We start from the raw sequence: 21,465 nt of genomic DNA on the forward strand, positions 1-21,465 counted from the left end.
ATGTCAGTGCCAATACACATATCCATTCTCCCTCTCTCTCTGGCATTTACCATATAAAGCAGTTTTCACTCATATAGCATTTTATAAAAATTAAATCAAATCATTTTAGACACATCAGTTTCTCACAATTAATATGTATGATTCCATTAAAAATCAACCCTGTTACAAGAATGCTAATGTTGAATAATTAAATATGCAAAAGTCTGGAAACATCAATGTTAAGATTGCATCCTCAATCAGGAGAAGGATGGGAGTGAAGTGGAGTGGGGGTGCGGTCACTTTCTACCAGGTCTGGTTTCCTCAAAAAAACCTGGAAATGGATTTGGTCAGGTTTGGAGTAACTAAAAGTGTCTCAGAGTTTGAACATTTAGCTAAATTGTCCTGTATAGCTTACCATACTTTCAACTTCGAAAGTTTTGCAAAAAATAATAATAAATTATAATAATAATATCCATTGTACGATGTATGCAGAGTGCAGTTTTGAAAGGCTCAAAACACTGTAAAATCCAAACCAGTTTTCACAGGAATACTCAAAGGGCTTGATTCCAGTGGAAAGACTCTAATTGATTCTGGTGAGGTTTGGATTTGACCCACAGCCACATCTCACTGCCAAATTGTAACTTTCTACCATCTCCATTTTCAGAGAGAGAATTTTAAAAAAGATTTTTGTTTTGTAATGAGAAAAAAATGTATCCCCCCCCACTCTCCATCAAAAAATCAGGAGAGCCACAGCTCTTCATGGTATTGGGTTTTAAACCATGACTAAGGTTAAAAGGAGCGAAACAGTTTTGAATTGTGTGATCTGAAAAGTTCAAGAGGAATAAAGGCAGTAAAATATCTTCTGTCTCATAAATTACTACAAAGAAACTGTCTGATGTTTCTGCATGATAGCAAAAGCAGCTGAAGAAGGAAACCCGTCTACTTCCTGACTCAGAAAGCAAAGAAGAATATAGGGTGAGAGGATTTTAAATTAAAAAAACCCTACCAAGATTAGTTTCAAAGGCTCTGAACCTGGAAAGCACTTAAGGACATAATGATACCTAAACATGTACGCAAGTGCTTTGCTCAATAGGCATGAATTTAAGCATGTATTTAAGACTAACCATATGCCTAAATGCTTTCCTGAAGCAGGCCAGAGTGCTTAGAGCTGTGCTTTTATTACTTCAATGAAATAACTTGCAGTTGTAGGTACTATGATTGGTAGTAGTTGTAGGATAGGAATTCTAATTTGTTTGTGTGCGCGTGTGTATGTATATATTCTTTTAGGGTTAAATCCCAAGGCCTTTTAATTATTTTTTTTCCTCATTCAGGCAACTGAATTGCTCTCTCTTTCTCTCTCTCTGTAATTTAGTAAATCCCAAAGGTTTGCATCACAGTCTCAAACTGCAGCACAAATGTTTATATGTCTGAATATTTGCACCTGAAAATGAATTGCTTATCATTTGCTATAGGCTATTCACCATTAATCAATCTCTTGTTTGGAAAGGTTCCAGTCATTCAGTCAGGAAGCAGACTTAAATCATGTTACTTCGATTAGCAACCACATGCCACAAAGAGCAGAGAGTCAAAGTGAACAGCTCAGTCACAGGCTGAAAATCATTCTTGAAAACAATTCAGTGAATAGTTACGAGTAAAGCAGATTACAAAATTCCAGCAAAAATGAAATGTCAGCAAAATGCAAAAGTGAAAATGTTGGTGATTTTTTTGTTCTTTTTTAGTTAAAAGTAATGAAGATGTTAGCAATGAAGATATTTTGGAGTGAATAATCCAACCACCTCTACTCCAGCTGTACCCTAATCTCAACAGCAGATCTGTTACACATAGCATTTAACATGAAAGAATACTAGACAATAAGCATTTGTGGTGCTCTATTCTACCCCATTGCCTCTGTTCATCTTACTTAAATATGTATACGTATTTAATTCAAGGTATTTTAAAATATTTATAATTATTTATTTTATAGCAGACTCTCTCTCTCTCTCTCTTCAGCTTTCATCACACTTCACCCTTCTTTGAAGATGCCCCGGCTGGCTTGGTGGATACTCTTTCTGGCATGGGCCACTCCTTCTGGTGAGTTAGAAATGGTAACTCCATCCTGGTGGGTCAGTGACCTGCTTGAATCTGAATCCAAGTTTCCAGAGGCTGAGCTTAATCCTTTCACATTTTTCCCCCTCAGCTGTTCCTCTTCCAATTAGTGAAACACCAGAGTTTGACTCAAAAGCCGGAGAGGACGTCACTCTTCACTGCAGATTCAAGATAACCGCAAGCTTTGAACTGCGGAACGTTCGGCTCTTCTGGCTCCTGTTCAGAAATGGGAAGAGAGCCACAGTGCACAGTTACTACGATGGAGCAGACAGACCAGAGGACCAGGAAGAGGAGTTCAAAGGTCGAACTCAGCTCTTTCTCCAACAGCTCAGTCAAGGGGTGACTTCTCTGACTCTCAGCAATGTGAGACCTTCAGACAGTGGGCTCTACAGGTGTATAATTGCAGACAACCAGGATGCGACTATCAGAGAGACTCTTCTGCAAGTAGCAGGTATGAACATGTCACAATGGGCAGAGACTTGTGGAATATGTTGATATACAGATTTAGTACCTCTGACAACAGGATGACAAACTGGCTTCAAACCAAAATCAGCACAATTCTATTTTGTGTTCTAATCTAGGTGTTTTGATGCCCTTTAACAAAGGGCTGTTTCTTACATTTATTGCAAAGGGCTCTCTTACCAAAGCAAATGACAGGGGGAATAAGGGACAACCCATCTTGTACTTCTAAACAAATTAAAAGGAGGAGATTGATGACCATTAACCAAAGCAGACTCGCAAGAATGATTATAAAGGGCCATTATGCCCATAGAAAACTAATTTCCAAAACCAATCTGTACCAGAAAATGTCTGAGGTACTCCCATTTCAACTGATCAAAGGCTTTCTCAGCATCCAAAGAAAGCAGGGCACAGGAGAAATTGATAGAACTGCCATTATAAATCAATTCAGAGTTCTTCCAATATTATCAGATAGGTACCAGCTAGCAAAGAACCCACACTGATCAGGGTGAACATTCAGTCTATTGGCTAACACCTGGACATAAATTTTAGCTTCCACATTCATTAAATAAATAGGTCTGTCTGATGCACAGTTTGTAATATCTTTTCCTTCTTTTGGAATTGCCATAATTTTTGCCTCTTCCCATGAATCTGGATTCTCATTCCCCTGCACTATACCACTAAACAGGTCAGTTAAAATAGGGAGCAACACTTGCTTTAGAGCTCTATAATACTCCACAACGCCCCCCGCCACCAGAACCTGGAGCTTTATTGGATTTTAAATTTTCAATTACCACTTCCCCTGCAGCAATTTGCCTACCAAGAGCTGCCACATCATTCTCTGAGAGCTGAGGTAGTTTCATGCTGCTGAGGTCTCTATTTATAACTTCCAGATTTGGATTTTCTGAAGCATACATATTATGGGAAAAGTTAGCAATGGTTTCAAAGATCTGTTTGATGCCACTTAGTGAAACTCCCTTTTTATTTCTAATCAGAGGGATGGCTGATTTATCCTGTTTCTTTTTTATACTTCTGTCTAAAAGTCTATCAGCTTTATTGCCCTTTTCATAATGATTTTACTTAATATATCTAAGTGTTTGCTCACCTTACCCATTCGTAACAGGTTAATCTTCCCTTTTAACTAAATTATTTTCTTATATATGCCCAGGGATCCTATAGATTTATGTCTATGTTCCAAAAAAGTACAGAAAGTCCTTCTTCGACTAGCATCCCCATGGGTGTTCCACTCTAAGTGCGCTTGAGCCTCCTTGCACCTTTGATCGTAGATTTATCATAGTGGTGTCCATTCAGCTCATGCATGCATGTTAGTCAGTCTCATGCCATTGTTATATAACACTGTAGGGGGAACCGCCCTCAGTTCCTTCTCAACTGCCTCAGCCTGAGATCGAGCTCTGGCAGTTGTCCCCACTGAGATTACTTCAACTGTGTCCCTGTTTCTTATTGTAGTAGTTAGTGTGACAAAGTTCCTGCACTACCTTGGTGGATCTTGCGCTTATTGACGGATTTGCTCACCTTGGAGCTTCACGGCAGCCCTCAGCTTGGCCGTTTTTCTGAATTCACAGTCCAGGTTGACTCCTCCCGTGTCTGACCAGGAGTTGAGAGGATTTGGGGTGAACCCGGGCCCCGCCTTCTACTCCGGGTTCCAGCCCAGGACCCTGTAGAATGCAGCTGTCTAGAGTGCCTTCTGGAACAGCTGTGTGACAGCTACAACTCCCTGGGCTACTTCCCCATGGCCTCCTCCCAACACCTTCTTTATCCTCCCCATAGGACCTTCCTCCTGGTGTCTGATAATGCTTGTACACCTCAGTCCTCCAACAGTCCACGTTCTCACTCTCAGCTCCTAGTGCCTCTTGCTCCCAGCTCCTCACACGCACACCACACACTGAAGTGAGCTCCTTTTTAAACCCAGGTGCCCTGATTAGCCTGCCTTAATTGATTCTAGAAGCTTCTTGATTGGCTGCAGGTGCTGTAATCAGCCTGTCTTAATTGTCTCCAGAAGGTTCCTGATTGTTCTGGAACCTTCCCTGCTCCGTTACCCAGGGAAAGGGGACCTCCTTCGCTTGCTGCTCAGCTATCTGCTTTCTATTCTCTCCTAAAGCCCCCTGGCCCAGATTTTTCTTACTTTTTGACCCTGCAACAGTTCCCCCCACGACTGGGCCAGACGCTTTTTTTTTCGTTTTGTTTTTTTTTTTCTGTTTTTTTGCTGCCGTTCGAGTGCTGGTCGGTTGCCAGTTTGCTGCCAGCCCCCCCCCCCCACGCCTGCTCTCGGACGCCGCTTTTGCTCCAGCTGAAATCCCCGGAGGAGGGGGGGAGGACTGCCGACCCGCTACCCGGAGGAGGGGAGTGGAAGCCCCCAGACCCAGCCGTTTTGCTGTTATTTCTAAACCCGTACCGAGCTAGGAAGATTCTTCTTATCTCTGCAACATTCTTGGCCTGCTGAAAGTCTCATTACGAAGCCGGAAGAGAAGATAGCCGACAGAAAAAATCACCCAGGGAAGCTACAAATCATCGTGGAGGGAGCCGTAAGACTGAGTGATTTTTGAACTGTACTCTCGTGTGGGGGGAGTTTGACTGTGTCTTAACTGCGTTTGTAGTGGCAGAGGAGGTGTGGCATGGAGCTGCCCCCCATCCATCGGTGCCCCCCCCAACACTACTACAACCGTCACGGCCCCCCCGCCGTCCGTCCCTGCTGGCAACTCGCCATCTGCCTTTGGATTCAACTGCTTGCTCTGATTTCACCGTCCGGACCGGAAACGACAGCCGACCTAACGAGACTCTTTGGACAAACGTGCGTGGGTCCACGTTCCCCCCCCCAGACTGTTCACCCCACAGTTTGCCCCTATTACCTGACCCCAACTCCTGTTTCTTCCCCCGTCCAGTCCGACCCATTTGCCCCCCCCCTCCCCGCCTGCAGCCCAGCAGGGAGAAGTGGTTAATCTGCTTCCCCCTCCTCCTTCTGGTGCCTCCCCATCTCTCCCTGCTCACAATGGCAGGGAATGAGAGGGGTGAGGCCCCTCTAACAACCTCAGCTGCCCCTCCCCCACCTACCCCCTGCCCAACCCCCAAGCCCCCCCCCACTGCTGCCAAAACACCTGCCACTGCCCCTGCTGGGGCATCGGCAGCAGGAGGCACCGGGGCGACTACTGCCGCTGCTATGCCCACTGCCCCCCCAGATTCTAGGAGAGCCCCCCCAGTTGGCCGGAAAGGCCAGGGTGTGAAGAAGGGAAAGGGCCCCGCTACAACCACCAGGCCCTCCATGGCAGGGACTGCCCCCACCGCTGTGGCCTCGTCATCGACCATGGCATCCCTCCCCGCTGTTCCCTCCACCAGCTCTGCGAGCGTCCCTCCCCCAGCCCCCAGGGCATATGCCCGGGCAGTAGCAGCCCCTCCCCACCTGCCACCTCGTCATCTCACCCACCCACTGCCTCCGCTACCATCAATAGCGGCCAGGGCCCCTTCCCCACCATGACCAGGAAGCACGGCATCCGTTGCCTCCTGGTGCCCGCCTCGCCACACGTGGAGACATACATGCAAGCATTGGCGAGGTAGGACCCACGGCTATTGTGGCGGCCTCCAAAATGTACGGGAAGGTCGTCTTTTTCTTAGCATCGGAGGCTGCCGCCCAGGAGGCAGTGGAGAAGGGCCTGGCGGTGGGGGGGTGTTTGTCCCCCTGGAGCCGCTAGAGGACCTGGGCGTCCGCCTAGTCCTGACCTCCGTCCCTCCTTTTCTACCCAATGCCGCCCTGTTACCCGCTCTCTCCACCCTGGGGAAACTGGTTTCTGTCATCAGCCCTCTCCCGTTGGGCTGCAAGGACCTCACCCTCCGTCACGTCCTTTCATTCCACCGGCAAGTGCAGCTTCTACCACCGCCAATGGCGCGTGATGGAGAGGCGCTCGAGGGGTCCTTCCTAGTCCCCTACTAGGGAGCCCGCTATCGGGTCTACTATTCCACAGGAGAGGCCCGGTGCTACCTCTGCCGATCAGCGGGGCATGTCCGAAGAGGGGGGTGTCTCTTGGCCCGGCGGGGAGGGGCACCCGAGACCCCCGAGACCCGGCAGGACATCGGCTCCGTCTTTGTCGACGCCCCTGGCCGCCTGGCACCTGAAACCACCTCTCCTCCTGCTCGATCCACCGTTGCTCCCGCCCGAGCCCAAGAGACACCTCCCCTACAATGCCCAGACGAGCGAGGGAGCCCCGCTCTTGCTGTTAACAATCCAGCAGAGCCTATGGAGGAGGGTGCAGCAAAGATATTACCGGGCATAGGAGAGGGCCCGCCCCAAGGAGACCCCCCCCCCATACTGCCTTACCGTTACCCCCCCGAGCCTCTGAACCATCGACTCCGCCCCCCGACATGACCCCTGCTAACCAGCCCCCAGACGATGCTATGGAGGGCTGGACCCTAGTCCAGGGAAAGCGAGGCAAGCGGAAGGCTTGAGCTCCGCTGCACCCATCCGATGCGGAGGCCCCCCGGAAGACCAGGAAGGGAGGCCCTGACACTGAGCCTTCCGCTCTGCCCACGAGTGAGATCCATCCGCCGGTGTCGGGAGGGGAAGATACAATAGCATTGGAAGGTAGGATCTCTCCTCCACGGGAGACCCTCCCCTCCGAGACCCCTGAGGAAGCCCCTTCTGCCCGAATATCACCCGAACCCCCCGCGAACCCCGAAGCCCTTAACCCTCGAATCTGCTCGGGAGGCACCACCTCTCAGCTGCTTGCCTCCCGAAGCCCAGAGCCGAGCCTCTGCCCCCGCACCCACCCCTGTCCCTGCCCAATCCACCACCTCCTGCAATGCTATTGCTGCCCCTGGGATTATTTCTTTCCCGTTTTTAGCAGATTCCCCCCAAGGAGCAGCCTTTGCATTTTCCTGCCATGACCCATTAGGAGCTGCAATTTTCCCTCCACCATCCCCTTCTACCCCAAGGCTTGAGACAGACCTAATAACTTTAGCCTGTCAGACGTCCCGTCGATGGTCTGCACCCTGCCTGCCCGCCTCAGCGGACCACGAGGCTGCACCAAGAGCCCCACCAGGGAATAACCCAGAAATCGCAACCCCACCCCCCCATGAGCTGCGAAAAGCATTGCGGGAGTTTTTAGAAGACATCCGTGGCTCCCGCAACAGGGTACAGCTGGCTCTCCAGTAATGGGGGGACTTTGACCAAATCCTCCAGGCCACAAGGGCCCTTATAAAGGAGGGTAGAGGGAAAGGAAGGCACGGTTCCGCGGCCTACGGGCGGACCCGCAGCTTCCGTGATGATTTACTCACTTACGGGATGGGTCATGGATTGTTGCGCGACCCGCCGGGGGCCGCAAACACCCCCGCCAACAAGGAACCCCCACCCCCCCCAGCCCTCTGCATGACGCCTCTCATTATTGCAACTTTGAACACCAGGGGCTGTAGGATGGCTCTCCGCAGGTCCCAGGTGCTCTCTTACCTTCAGGAAGGGGGGTACTCTGTGGTTTTCCTGCAGGAGACCCATACGGATCCAACCGCCGAGGACAGCTGGCGGCTGGAGTGGGGGGACGGGGTCTACTTTAGCCACTTTACGATTCGACAATCTGGAGTGGCGACCCTGTTCTCCCCCAACCTACGGCCCGAGGTGCTAGGGGTCACTGAGGCCGTGCCGGGCCACCTGCTGCATCTCCGAGTCCATATGGAAGGGCTCGTGGTCAACTTCGTTAACATCTATGCCCCGACAACGAGCCCAAAGTGGCCACAATTCTATCAGCGGGTGTCCGACTTCCTCAGCACCCTAGATTCTCACAAGTGCCTAGTCCTGGGAGGGGACTTTAACACCACCCTCGAGGAACAGGACTGCTCAGGGGCCGAGCTGAGCCCGGCCGCTGCGAACATTCTCCGAGAAATAGTCGAACATCACTCCCTAGTGGATGTCTGGCATGACCACCACCCAGATGACACTTCCATGTTCACCTTTGTCCGGGTGGAGGCCCATCGGTCACACCACTCTCGGTTGGACCGTATTTATTTATTCCATTTCCATCTTTCACAAGCCCACTCCTCCAACATTTGGCCGGCCCCATTTTCCGACCATCATCTAGCCACCATAACAGCCTCCCTCCGTGCAGGGATGCCGGGGCCGACCTTTTGGCACTTTAACAACAGCCTGTTGGAGGATGAGGGCTTCATGACGTCCTTCCGGGAGTTTTGGCTGGCCTGGCAAGAGCAGCGGCGTGCCTTTCCCTCGGCACGGCGATGGTGGGATCTAGGGAAGGTGCACGCCAAGCTCTTCTGCCGTGACTACACCCGGGGCACCAGCCGACGGAGAAATGCAGCGATAGAGCAGTTGGAATGGGAGGTCTTAGAGATGGAGAGGCGTCTGGCCGCCAGCCGTGAGGACCCATTCCTCTGCGGAGCGTGCCAGGAGAAGTGGGAGGAGCTCCGGGCCCTCGAGGACCATCGGGCCCGAGGTGCCTTTGTTCGATCCTGCATCTGCCTCCTTCGGGAGATGGATCGCGGCTCCCATTTCTTCTATGTCCTGGAGAAAACGAGGGGGGCCAAGAAACACGTCACCTGCCTTCTAGCAGAAGACGGCACCCCCCTCATGGATCCGGTGGAGATGTGTGGGAGGGCCTGTGACTTCTACACAAGCCTTTTCTCCCCGGATCCGACTGATCCTGGCGCTTGCAGGGTGCTCTGGGAGGAACTCCCCACGGTCAGCGTGGGCGACCGAGACCGACTAGAGCTGCCTCTCACCCTGGCCGAGTTCTCGAAAGCCCTCTGTCGCATGCCCACCAATAAATCTCCGGGCATGGATGGGCTGACCGTGGAGTTCTACTGCATGTTCTGGGACATCCTTGGCCCAGACCTAGCCACTGTCTGGGCCGAGTCTTTGCAGGGCGGGGTCCTCCTTCTTTCATGCAGACGAGCGGTGCTCGCCTTGTTGCCGAAGAAGGGGGACCTCCGCGATTTACGAAACTGGCGTCTTGTCTCACTCCTTAGCACGGACTACAAAATCGTAGCAAAAGCAATCTCGCTGCGGCTAGGGTCCGTGATGGCGGACGTGATCCACCCAGACCAGACCTACACTGTCCCGGGCCACAGCATTTTTGACAACCTATTTCTAGTCTGAGACCTTTTGGAACTCGGGCATAGAGACAGTCTGTCGTTCGCCCTCCTGTCTCTTGATCAGGAGAAGGCGTTCGATAGAGTGGACCATGGGTACCTCCTGGGCACTCTGCAGGCATTTGGATTTGGACCTCAGTTTGTGAGTTTTCTCCGGGTGCTGTACGCTTCCGCGGAGTGTCTGGTTAGGCTCAACTGGACCCTGACCAAACCGGTCAGCTTCGGGTGAGGAGTACGGCAAGGGTGCCCCCTCTCGGGCCAGCTGTACGCTCTGGCGATCGAGCCCTTCCTCTGTCTCCTCCGAAGGAGGTTGACAGGGTTGGTGCTATGGGAACCGGAGCTGCGGCTGGTCCTGTCGGCGTACACCAATGATGTGCTCCTCGTGGTCCAGGACCTGGGCGACTTGGCGCGGGTGGAGGCTTGCCAGGCCATCTATTCGGCAGCCTCCTCCGCCCGAGTTAACTGGGTCAAGAGCTCTGGCTTGGCGGTGGGGGACTGGCGGCAGGTAAGCTCCCTCCCACCCGCGCTTCACACCATCCGGTGGAGCGTGGGTCCACTGCTCTACCTAGGCGTTTACCTTTCTGCCACGTACCCTTCTCCGCTGGAGAACTGGCAAAATTTAGAGGGCGGGGTGATAGAGCGGCTCCGGAAATGGACAAGGCTACTCCGATGTCTCTCCCTCCGAGGGAGAGCACTGGTGCTTAACCAACTAGTCCTGTCCACTCTCTGGTACCGGTTCAACACCCTGGTCCTGGCCCCGGGTTTCCTGACCAACCTCTGGACATCGATTCTAGAGTTCTTTTGGTCAGGAATGCACTGGGCCCCTGTTGGGGTTCTTAATCTACCCCTGAAGGAAAGAGGGCAGGGCCTGAAGTGTCTGTACACTCAGGTCCGCGTTTTCCGCCTCCAGGTCCTGCAGAGGCTCTTTTATAGTGCAAGTAGTTCAGCGTGGAGCATACTGGCGCACGCCTTCCTGCGCCGCTTCCAAGGGCTCCGATACGACCGGCAGCTCTTTTATCTCTGTCCGAGGGGGTTTCCGCGAGACCTCTCTGGGCTGCCGGTCTTCTACCAGGATCTCCTCCGGACCTGGAAACTGTTTTCAATGACCAGGTCCGTGGCGGCCACCATGGGAGCAGATCTCCTCGCGGAGCCCCTGCTACACAACCCCCAGCTCCGTGTGCAGGTGGCGGAGTCCCGCTCGGTGCGCCAGAGGTTGGTCCTGGCGGAAGTCACGAGAGTCGGAGACCTCCTGGACTACGACCGGAGAGACTGGCTGGATCCCCTGACGCTCGCTCGGCGCATGGGGCTCTCCAGTCCTCGCACCCCCCGGCGCGTACTTCAGGAGGTGAAGGCCGCCTTGATACCCGCTGCTCGGGCTTATCTCAACCGAGCCCTGCGCGAGGGCGCACTCCGCCCACCCTCTACCCCAGGCCCGCTGGACCTTTCAGTTGGGCCCCTACCCCGTAGATTCCAACAAACCCCTCACTTTTTCACTGCGAGCCGGCTGCATGAACTGCAGCCGGTCAGCTTCCAAATTGCGCCACGGAAACATCTATACACACTCACGCTTCACACCCTTCACGCCCACACCCTGGTGTCCTGCCCCAATACAAAGTGGCGGGACCTCCTGCCACCTTTGGTGGCTGAGCAGCCCCGGTGGGCCAGCCTGTATTCCACCTTGGTCCCAAGGCCCTTCGGGGACATTAGTTGGCGGCTCCTTCACGGAGCTGTGAGCATGGCCGTGTTTTTGACGTGGTTCACCCCCATCCCGGATACTTGCCCTTTTTGCAACGTGAGGGAAACCCTGGCGCACGTATATTTAGAGTGTGCCAGGCTGCAGCCCCTTTTCCGGCTCCTCACGAATATTTTATTACACTTTTGGCTACACTTTTCCCCTCATCTTTTTATCTACACACTCCCCATCCGTGGCCCCCCAAAGTCATGGGATCTCCTGGTTAACCTCCTCCTAGCCCTAGCTAAAACAGCCATCTATAAAACCAGAGAGGGGAGGCTGGCCAATGAAGCATCCTGCGACTGTAGGGCCGTTTTCCGATCCTCAGTACATTCACGTATCCGGGCAGAGTTCCTCTGGGCAGTGTCCACCGATTCCCTTGACGCTTTCGAGGAGCGGTGGGCGCTGTCCGGGGTTCTCTGCTTGGTGACCCCGTCCGGTTCCCTCCATCTGACCCTTTGATTGAGGGGAAGAGCGAGAGACCCCAGCCCCAGCCGTTGCCACTGTGGATACCATCATTACTGTCACCTAGGAGGGGTCCTATCACACGTGGGTGTACGTCCCCCCCCACCCCCAAACTGCCCACCCCGCAGCCGTGCCCATCTTGTCGGGCACTCTCAGGAGAGGAATAATCGGTGACACTGGGCGTGGCACTAGGTAACTCGCGGGGGTGGAAGACCATGAGTGTTGAGGAAGTCCCCCCGCTCTGGGCCCAGGCTAGCCTGAACACTTCTCCCTCCTGAAGGATACTGTGTTATACCTTGTGTTTGCTTTTGTTTTGTTGCATAGTTTTGTTTTATCCTTTTTGGTGATTCTTTGTAAGAGTTACACAAATAAAATTCTTTTCTGCTTCAAAAAAAAAAAAAATTACTCTCCTATAGCCATCTGGCCTGACCCTGTCACATTAGTTTGTAGTAGTTCTTAGTATTAGGGTAACTAGTTAGTAAGTAGAATTAGCTCTAACTTCCGAGTTTAAAAATATTTTTTCATATAAGTTATATTTAGCTAGATATTATTTAGTAGATAAGGTGGTTCTTGTTCACTGGGAAGTTATGTCTGGTTCTCCTGGTTTCAAATGTTGTCTGTCATGGTGGGAGGTGATCACGGTCAGCGACAGGCACTCCTGGGGCATCCATTGCCTCGGGGAATTGAACATGGCCCAGAAGTGTAATTTCTGTCTGGCACTGAAATCTAGAGCCAGAAAAAACAGGGAGATCATCATGAGGAGACAAAGTTTGGAGAGCTCGCTATGCCCGGCTTCTGGCGCAGGCCCAGGGCCCCCCGTACACGGGTCTCCGAGCAAATATACTGTCTCCACTATCTCTGAGTCACACTCCATGAGGGCATCTAAGAGGAAGACACAAGACTCCTCTCATGAGTCTTTCAAAGACTGTGCTCTGGGTTTACCATGCGGGGAATCTACCTCAAAAAATCCGAGGTTGTCAGTATCTTCAGCTACTTCAGCACTATCTGTTCTCATCTGGTATCCACAAGGTTGCTGGGTCGTCAAGTGTACCAAGGACATTGTTAGACTGAAAGACAGCAAAGCCTTGGGCCTGGAGAGATCTTGGTACCATCAGCAGAGTGAGGTGGCAAGAAGAGCTTTTCCTCTGTTTCCTCAGTACTGAAGAAGCCTGCTTGGGTTCTGACTGCACTTCCCTCAGAGTGGCCGAGGCTCATGGTACCATCATCTCCTTGACCACTAATATCTGAGTACAGACCACAGACTCAGTATCGACAACATGCTCAGTACCACAAGAGTTTCGCTTTCCATGGGACTTGGTGGCATTTGAGACACCCGATTCTCCGTTGATCAGCTCCTACATATTTTCAGTACTGAGGTCTTCAAGATCACCGAAAGTTCACCCAGTACCAATGGCAGGTTTCAGAGTAGCAGCCGTGTTAGTCTGTATTTGCAAAAAGAAAAGGAGGACTTGTGGCACCTTAGAGACTAACCAATTTATTTGAGCATAAGCTTTCGTGAGCTACAGCTCACTTCATCAGATGCATCTTTTTGCCAGTACCAATGGTTTCACCTCAAATTTCTCTGAGCACTCCACCATTCTATAGTGAGTTTAAGGAATAGGATTTTGATGAAGACCTTGCCTCAGTTTCCAAACATTGATCCAGCGGTCTCCTCCTTATTCCTATAGAGGACCCTTTCCAGAAATCTCTGATGAGCCTATGACCACACGTGGCACAAGGTTGCAGTCACCACACTGGTGTAAGCACCCATTGGTGCCCCCATCCCATGTCTTATGCACCACTTCCTTGGCCATACTGGGAGCTGTAGGTGGCATATCATCAACAATTTTCAAGGGCTTTGAGCACCACCTGTTGTTGTGACAGAGATAGGGAACCTTAATTGCCTGCTCTCTCTAGGAAACCTGATCCTCAAGAAGAAACCTTTGATGAGCAGGAAGCTAGAGCCTATGGAGAGATTTCCCCAGCCAACATCTCTTCATCTCCAGATGAAGCAGTTATGCATCCTCCTCCATCTTTGGTGGATGATTTTAAGCAGCTCCTGGATCTGGTCAAGAGAATTGCCAACTCCTTGCAGATCCCTCTTGAGGAGGTTAAAGAACCTCATCATAAGCTGCTTGATATCCTTCATTCACCATCATCTGCCTGCATCGCTTTGCCTGTCAGCGAGGCCCTTCTGGACCCCGCAAAGATTGTCTGTTACACCCCAGCTAACATTCTACCTACATGCAAGAAAGCAGATAAATTTTATGTTCCAGCAAAAGACTCAGAATTGTTATTGTCTCATTCCTTTCCTGATTCTTTGGTGGTTGACAAAGTTAATGAACATGGAAGACAGCACCATGCTAAATCCACACCTCATGAAAAAAAATCATAAGCATCTAGACTTACTTCATAGAAAACCTTATTCATCAGCCTTCTTACAATTTAGAATTGCCAATTACTAGGCGTTAATGGTGAAATATAATCATATAATTACACCAAACTGAACTCTTTTTTTGGTCACCTACTGGCAGAGCATGGAGTGCAATTCCTGGCAGTTATTACGGAGGGCCAGCTACCTGCTAGAAATAGGCTCTTTCTCCTACACTTGGGTGTTCCCTTGAATTGACTTCACAAGCAACTTTTGAAGTCATAGATCTCTTCCTCAACTTGGGCCTACAAATGAATATTCAAAAACCCACTGTGACCCCTGTGCAAAACTTAGCCTCTGGATTGGGAGCATATACATTGGCTAAGGTGAGTTTACTTTTCAAGGACCCTTTAGTTGAAATATATCTGCCCACTGTCTCTGAATTGTTCTGGAACAATAAAAGGCAAGTGTTTAGCCAAGAGTATTGCCACCCCTTTTATATTAGATTGCCCTGGAGAGTAACAAAAAGTACAGATCCTTCCCTATGGAATCATATATCCCTAATGATGGAATCTCATGTCATTTATCACTTGCATTCAGTACATAAGGGTTTGTAGTGCCCTGAGTCATGTCCGTGTTCTTGCCTTTCAGCTCCATACGAACCTCCACAGATAACAGCCCTGTACAACAAGGAAGATAATGTTCTCCTCCAGTGCAAGTCGCAAAGGGGATACCCTGAGGCAGAATTAACGTGGCAAGATGCGAATGGAAATGAACTGACTCCATCAGAGCCTACAGAATTCCTGAGGACCAGTGAGGGAGTCTTTCAGGTTCTTAGCAACCTATCAGTGAGCACCAATAAAGATCCCATTGTCTGCTGTTCTGTTACCCACAAAGCCTTGCTTCAACACCTGACTAACTGTGAGAAGATTACAGGTAACTAAACAAATAAATCCTAACATGATAATGACATTAGTAATAATTCCTTTGTGTACATTTCTGCCCATCTAGATAGTCATACCAGGCTCATCACTGAGATATCTAAGCACTGCACAAAATTAAATATGGAAAATTAAAAAGGCTCTTATTTATTTTTATCTCCTTTTCTCCCCTCCCGATCAGGATATTTTAATGCTAGTTATTTAACAAAAGCAGCAGATCTGTATGGTGCTTTACAAAAGTTGTACAAATAAAGGTGAATTCCCTGCACTGAAGAATTTACAATTTGAAGCCCCAGTCCTGCAAAAGGATCTGCTAGCATGGACTGTTGCACCAATAAGGACTATCCTCTTAAAGTCAGTGAGATCCCTTCCACGTATGAGGGTCAATGAGACTTAAGGACAGATTCACAAGGGCAACTTAAGTGCCTAAGTCCAACATGTAGGTCCCACTGACAATCACAAAACCACTCAGCTGCCACCTAACCCCAGAGGTGCCTGAAGTCCCCTAGGCACCTAAATTTCTGTCAGTAGGCATGCATAAAGCCACCTAACTCCTGACAGCACCAGCTGCTCTGCATCTAGCTAATGACTATGCCTTGGCAGGATTCACAGACTAGGTGTCCCACACCCTATCTCACTTGTGAGGCCTGTCCAGGACCTGTGCTCAGCACACTTACCCCACACAGAAGGCAACTGAGAAGGAGGTGGTGATGGTGGCCCCTTTATACCCAATATCCCAGTGCTTAGACCTCTTGAGTGGGATATGGGAGACTCACATTCAAATCCCTACTATACTTGATTTGGAGCAGGGACTTGGATTCTTCATCATTGACAATTTTTAAATCAAGATTGGCAGTTTTTTCAAAGAGATCTGCTCGAGGAATTGTTTTGGGGAAGTTCTCTGGCCTGTGTGATAAAGGAGGTCGGATTAGATTATCACAATTGTCCTTTCTGACCATAGAATCCATGAATCAGGCAGAGAAGATGAATTAGTTCTGGAGTTTTCTCTCCACCGCAGCACCCAGACATAAGTGAGGGGAGGGATAGCCTGCTAAACCCAGGGTTGTGAGTTCAATCCTTGAGGGGGCCATTTAGGGATCCAGGGCAAAAACTGGGGATTGGTCCTGCTTTGAGCAGGGGGTTGGACTAGATGATCTTCTGAGGTCCCTTCCAACCCTGATATTCTATGATTCTGTGATAGCTTTATACCCAGTCAGATTAAGTGGATGCAAGTTCTACCTGGCTCTAGCTGATGCACGGTTATATGAAGTAGGTAGCGGCAGGAGAGTCCAAAATCTTCAGGTACTCACCACACTTGGGAGAAGTTATTTCTGAACATATGGTACTTTTCGCAACTCACTCTTTAATCTTTTCCATTGCAGCCTACAAAACAGCGAGCTCTGTCTTAGGAGAAGTCTTGTTAGCATGTGGACTTGTAACGTTTGCTATGGTCTTGATAACAGCTGGACTAATTTACTGGAAGATTAAATCAAAACATCAGAAAGGTAAATGCCCATAAGAAGGGCCATACTAGGTCAGACCAATGATCCATCTAGCCCAGTATCCTGTCTTCTGACAGTGTCCAGTTCCAGAAGCTTCAGAGGGAACAAACAGAACAGGGCAATTATCCAATGATTCATCCCCAATTTCACTCTTTATACAAGGGTACATGTATTAAGCATGACCTATATGATTGTATGTATGCTTGGTGGAGAAATAACTACTTAGATTATGGAGTCTTTCCTACATGCTTGCCATTGATGAAAGGCACTTAAAACTCATGCTTCGGGACTTAAATCAATCCCTAATTATTTGCAATCAAGAAAAGACCTATGTGGGGGCAGAATACCCCACATCTGTACCTGAGAGATTCTTACACCTTTCTCTGAAGCATCTGGTGCTGCCACTGTCAGAGACAGGACACTGGGTCTCTGATGGACATAGGGTCTAATCCAGTTTTGGCAAGTCCTATGTTCCTATACGGTACGGAAGCATGTAAGATTCACTCTGAGAACTGGCACACAGTGCCCTTACAGTGCAGATGGGGGACCCAGCAGAAAGACTGGCAGCATTGAATAGTCCTTTCTCATATCATGGGGGAAATTTGATTTCATTTGTACTGTCCTGTGCTATATTTTGAAAACCCAATTAACATTTCAGAAACAAAAACCTGAATTCCAAATGGTAGACATGTACAGTCCCATGGTGGTTATGTCACTGTGTAGATTGGACACATCACCCCACCCACTGAAATCTACACTGCAGATTCCTGCTCATTTCAAAATCCAGTATGAAATCTCCCTCCTAGTCTTTGAGACTCTCCATTTTCCGACCTACCTCCTCAATTTCATCTGCCCATTCCTATTCACCATCCTGTCCCCAATCAACTTAAATCTCAGCTACCTTAATCCTCTCCTTCCTTCCTGTTTCTCAGAAGACTGAGGCTTTCCCTCCCCCATGGTACCACTCTTGCATCTGCACCAGCATCACCCAAACTCTTTCCCTCTACTTAAACAGTTTGCCCTGACTCAGTTCCAGTCCCACTGCTATTGTGTAACTCCAAATCCACTCCAACAAAAGCATCAGATCTTATTGTCTGAACTGTGCAGTTTCTTGAACTCTCAGTCTCCCTGAAACTTGGCCCAGTCCTGCCTCTTTAACCCCTGCCCTACCACATCTAGAGAGACTATCGGTAGCGTATATTGTATGCAACACAGTTTACAGTCTGCAGAGACAATTGCAAGGAATAGCTTGTGAAATATCCTTTCTAACAACACACAGAGAATACATGTTTATGGGTCACCCGAGCTCTGACTGATGACTATATTCCTCATTTCAGATCCACGTGGACCCCAGTTTGAGGAAAATAAGGGATTCTTACAGCACCACTCTGATGGTAATTCTGATTGTTTGGCACTATAAAGCTGGATTCTGTGAATCGTTATGGGCTATGTTCTCTGCCTTTCCGAGTTTCTGTTGGGTGCAGCAGAGGGTGAGGGGCATGAGGGAGCTATAACTGATTTTCTACCAGATTCCCTAGCCCAGTTGCTGATCATCCCAGGACTGCTCTAACTTGTGCCAGCTGGTAATAAACCAGAAGGGACCATCCACCAGCCGAGCACTGCGGCAGCCTACTACCAGTTAGTCCCTCCTTCTATATAATAATAAATCCTTAACTCTTATCTAGAGCTTTTGCTCAATAGATCTCAGAGAACTTTGCAAAGCAGGTCAGCATCATTACCCCAATTCACAGATGGAGAAACCAAGGCACAGAGAGGGATGTGACTTGCCTAGGGTCAGTCAGGACTCCAGTAGCAGAGTCAGGAGTTGAACCCCGGTCTCCTGAGTTCCACTGCAGTGCTCTATCTACACACACACACACAATTATTTTTATATATTATATATAAGGCTCAGATTTTGTCACAGATATTTTTAGTAAAAAAAAAATCACAGACAGGTGATTGGCAATAAACCAAAATTCATGGAAGACTGTGACCTGTCTGTGATTTTTACTAAAAATATCCCTGTTAAAATGGGGAGGGGGGATGGTCCAGCACCCACAGCAGCTGGGCTGCTGCAGGGTCCCATCCCTGCCCAGTGCAGCTTGGCAGCTGCAGGGAGCCCAGCCGCCCGCAGCAAGTGGGAGCTCTGGGGTCCCCCTGCTGCCTGGGGGCTAGAAGTTACTGGGGGCTGCTGCCAGTAGTGACTGAGAGCTGTGAGGCTGCCTGCTGACAGCTCCGGCCCTGGGGCAGAAAATGTTACAGAGGTCTCTGGAAATCTGGAGATTCTGTAACTTCTGTGAAATAATCGTAGCCTTAATTTTTTTTTAACACACACACACACACACACACACGCATTTATACCATGCCCATCATCATGGTATCTGAGCACCTGTCCTTCCCACCCCATGTGCCAGGGACTACAGGGCAGGTAGAGTAGGAACCACCTATGCCAGCTCTACACATGCTTGGAATTTCCCCACCCAAGGTGAATCTCCATCTGGGGAGTAATGGATAGTTTCAGCGGCATTTGCACAATCTGAATGGAGTGAGTCAGAGAATCTGACAGATGTGATACAACATGAATTTTACTGTGTAGCACTGATTTAACTAGCTCACAACTGTGCTCTTGATTTCAGCTCTGCCTGGGTCACGACTTGATGAGACAGAGAGTCTCTTACAATATATGTCTGAAGGTAAATCTATCTATCTTGATAAGGTACTTATTTGTCCCCCTTTTCCACAGTATCTGAGTACTGCACAGTCTCTTATGTATTTATCTTCCAAACATCCCTGTGTGGTAGGACAGTGCTATTACATCCATTGTAAAGGTGGAAACTGAGGCACAGAGAGACTACATAGGGTATGTCTACACTACGGAATAAGGTCGAATTTATAGAAGTCGGTTTTTTAGAAATCGGTTTTATATATTCGAGTGTGTGTGTCCCCACAGAAAATGCTCTAAGTGCATTAAGTGCATTAACTCGGCGGAGCGCTTCCACAGTACCGAGGCTAGAGTCGACTTCCGGAGTGTTGCACTGTGGGTAGCTATCCCACAGTTCCCGCAGTCTCCGCTGCCCATTGGAATTCTGGGTTGAGATCCCAGTGCCTGATGGGGCTAAAACATTGTCGCGGGTGGTTCTGGGTACATATCGTCAGGCCCCCGTTCCCTCCCTCCCTCCGTGAAAGCAAGGGCAGACAATCATTTCGCGCCTTTTTTCCTGAGTTACCTGTGCAGACGCCATACCACGGCAAGCATGGAGCCCACTCAGGTAACCGTCACCCTATGTCTCCTGGGTGCTGGCAGACGCGGTACGGCTTTGCTGCACAGTAGCAGCAACCCATTGCCTTCTGGCAGCAGACGGTGCAATACGACTGGTAGTCGTCCTCGTCGTGTCCGAGGTGCTCCTGGCCGCGTCGGCTGGGAGCGCCTGGGCAGACATGGGCGCAGGGACTAAATTTGGAGTGACTTGACCAGGTCATTCTCTTTAGTCCTGCAGTCAGTCCTATTGAACCGTCTTATGGTGAGCGGGCAGGCGATACGGACTGCTAGCAGTTGTACTGTACCATCTTCTGCCAGGCAGGCAAGAGATGAGGATTGCTAGTAGTCGTATTGTACCATCTTCTGCCAGGCAGGCAAGAGATGAGGATGGCTAGCAGTCGTACTGTACCATCTTCTGCCGAGCAGCCATGAGATGTGGATGGCATGCAGTCCTTCTGCACCGTCTGCTGCCAGCCAAAGATGTAAAAGATAGATGGAGTGGGTCAAAACAAGAAATAGACCAGATTTGTTTTGTACTCATTTGCCTCCTCCCCTGTCTAGGGGACTCATTCCTCTAGGTCACACTGCAGTCACTCACAGAGAAGGTGCAGCGAGGTAAATCTAGCCATGTATCAATCAGAGGCCAGGCTAACCTCCTTGTTCCAATAAGAACGGTAACTTAGGTGCACCATTTCTTATTGGAACCCTCCGTGAAGTCCTGCCTGAAATACTCCTTGATGTCCAGGCACCCCATTTGTTGATTTTAGCTCCCTGAAGCCAACCCTGTAAGCCGTGTCGTCAGTCACCCCTCCCTCCGTCAGAGCAACGGCAGACAATCGTTCCGCGCCTTTTTTCTGTGCGGACGCCATACCAAGGCAAGCATGGAGGCCGCTCAGCTCACTTTGGCAATTAGGAGCACATTAAACACCACACGCATTATCCAGCAGTATATGCAGCACCAGAACCTGGCAAAGCGATACCGGGCGAGGAGGTGACGTCAGCGCGGTCACGTGAGTGATCAGGACATGGACACAGATTTCTCTGAAAGCATGGGCCCTGCCAATGCATGCATCATGGTGCTAATGGGGCAGGTTCATGCTGTGGAACGCCGATTCTGGGCTCGGGAAACAAGCACAGACTGGTGGGACCGCATAGTGTTGCAGGTCTGGGACGATTCCCAGTGGCTGCAAAACTTTCGCATGCGTAAGGGCACTTTCATGGAACTTTGTGACTTGCTTTCCCCTGCCCTGAGGCGCATGAATACCAAGATGAGAGCAGCCCTCACAGTTGAGAAGCGAGTGGCGATAGCCCTGTGGAAGCTTGCAACGCCAGACAGCTACCGGTCAGTTGGGAATCAATTTGGAGTGGGCAAATCTACTGTGGGGGCTGCTGTGATGCAAGTAGCCCACGCAATCAAAGATCTGCTGATATCAAGGGTAGTGACCCTGGGAAATGTGCAGGTCATAGTGGATGGCTTTGCTGCAATGGGATTCCCTAACTGTGGTGGGGCTATAGACGGAACCCATATCCCTATCTTGGTACCGGAGCAC

This window comes from Lepidochelys kempii, chromosome 6 (assembly GCF_965140285.1).
Source record: "Lepidochelys kempii isolate rLepKem1 chromosome 6, rLepKem1.hap1, whole genome shotgun sequence".
NCBI lineage: Eukaryota > Metazoa > Chordata > Testudines > Cheloniidae > Lepidochelys > Lepidochelys kempii.